We start from the raw sequence: 2594 nt of genomic DNA, 5'->3' as shown, positions 1-2594 counted from the left end.
CCATTTACATACATAACATAAATTAAAGTAAAAATTTATATATGATATAATATTATTAATCATTTTACTAATTATTTTATATATGTTAAATATATTATATATTAAAAATATATATATTTACATATATATTATATATACCGGGGCGGGTAGGGGCGGGTTCAACCTAAACCCGACCCCGCCCCGCCCCGCACAAGAACCCGCCCCGTTAAAACCCGCCCCGGTGCGGGGGCGGGTAATTACCCGCCCCGAGTGGGTAGGGGCGGGGTGGGTACCCGCGGGTTCGGGTAGTGTTGTCACCCCTAATTGTGAAGAAAAATATGATGAACAAATTCAAATATTTGTTACAAGAAGAAAAAGTCTATAATATAAAAAATTTGAAAATAAAAGATGCAAATTATTTGTATAGACCAATTAAAGGTACAATGAAAGCAAATTTTTTAATCACAACTGTTGTGAAAGAAATCAAGATCCAGTTTTGAACATTCCCCACCACTATTTTGAATTTGCATCACTTGAGACATTATCTGACAAAGTGGGTCAAAGACAAATTTTAACAGGTAATTTCACTTTATACTATTTCAATTATTCTTATTAAACATAATTTATTCAAAAAAATTCTATAATTATTTTTTTATTGTAGATGTCATTGGAAAACTGCATGCACTAGGAGAAGAAGAACAAATAATTTATTCAAAAAAATTCTATAATTATTTTTTTATTGTAGATGTCATTGGAAAACTGCATGCACTAGGAGAAGAAGAACAAGTAGATGTTAAAGGAAAATCCACAAAAATACGAAGAATGGAATTGATACTTAAAGAGTAAAAAAATATACAACCAATTCATTTTTTATTTAGATATATAGTTATTAACAAAATACTATTAATTTTAGGGACATCGTGTTGAAAGTCACGTTGTGGAGAAATCTCTCAAGTCAGATAAATAAAGAAATTACAACACAAATCAAGGACTAAAAAATTGTTGCACTCACATCAATATTGGTTAGTGAATACAAAAGTACGATCTTTTTCAAAAAAATTAAATTTATTATTTTTTTAGTTCAAAGAATTATATTTTATATAATACATTAATTGAGACAATACAACACAATCTTGTTTTATATAACCTATTATATTATAATATTTTAGGTGATTATTCGGTTAGCACAACTTCAAGTACAAAAATCTACATCAATCCACAAACGGAAGAATTCGCACAGCTGATTTATGGGTATTTCATAATTAATAACTCTCTCAAAAATTAATTCATTTCTTTAATTATTCAATTTAACAAATATAAAAAAAATTCTAAACAGGACTGATCAACATGAAGAAGTAATGGAGATTCCAAGCCAAGACAATGCCAACACAAATATTCATAGCAGAATGATTAAAAATCGAATAACTATTCAAGATCTAATGGCCATGCAATTGGAATCTGATGATCAGGTATGACACAAAAACCTCACAACATGCATCATACATTCATTCTTACTCAAATACCATATACCTAATGATAACATAAATTAAATATTGAAATAGGAAAAGATCTTTCCAATTTTAGCAACTATAAACGGAATTGATGACAAATTTGGATGGAACTGTGTGGAATGTTAAAAGTGTCATAAGAAAACATATAAAAAAAGAGACAACTACATTTTTGGCACATGTAATTAAACACCACAATATTGTAACTCTATATACTTTTCATAATCCCATCTAGCAAATTATTAGTTACTAACCCAATACTTATTTTAGGTTCAGAATTCAATTAAAGGTTTCAGATCAAAGTGCTACAACAACTTTTGTATTATTTGATGGCGAAGCAAAAAAATTGTTGAACACAACTACTTCAAATCTAATCACACTCCAGAAAAGTAATGATATTGAAGCACCACCCCAATTGAAAAACTTGTGCAACTTCACACTTATTTTTGAAGTCAAACTAAATGACTTTAATCTCAAAGAAGGTTCTCAACAATACACTGTTACTAAAACATTTGTTCCAACTAAAAACACTGAACCGCAACACCCATTACAACAAATAAAATAGGTAATACTAAAAAAATCACTTATTTAAAACATCATTTTTATTTCTAACTTAAATTATTCATTGATTATAGGAACCAACTTCGCCAATACTAATATCATCAGATGAAGATCACATACCCATCAAGAGGTTGAGGAGAAAGAAAACGATACAAATTCAACACACATCTTCAGAAGAAGAACATACATGCAAAGATGGAGCAAACAACACAAAAGAAAGTGCATACAACTCAACAATTCATAAGGAATATGCCTTCATAAGAACCTACTACAGAAAGAAGAAAGCAACAACTTTAACAACAACCAATAAAGAAAAAGGAGAACGAGTGCCACATAAAAAGACAGTCCATCAATTCAACCAAATGCAAAAATCAAACCACCAAATATAATTGTCAGCTTGCACAATTCCAACATCCAAATACTTTGTAGTACAATTTTTTTAAATAAAATACCATTTAAATTTATTTTTAGTTTATACCTATTTAATTTAATTCTACAAAACATAACAATTTTTAATATTTATTATATACTATCATTAATTTACCG

The sequence above is a fragment of the Arachis ipaensis genome, chromosome B02 (genome assembly GCF_000816755.2).
Source record: "Arachis ipaensis cultivar K30076 chromosome B02, Araip1.1, whole genome shotgun sequence".
Classification (NCBI taxonomy): domain Eukaryota; kingdom Viridiplantae; phylum Streptophyta; class Magnoliopsida; order Fabales; family Fabaceae; genus Arachis; species Arachis ipaensis.
The sequence above is the reverse complement of the archived record's forward strand: the minus strand, read 5'-3'. Positions refer to the sequence as shown.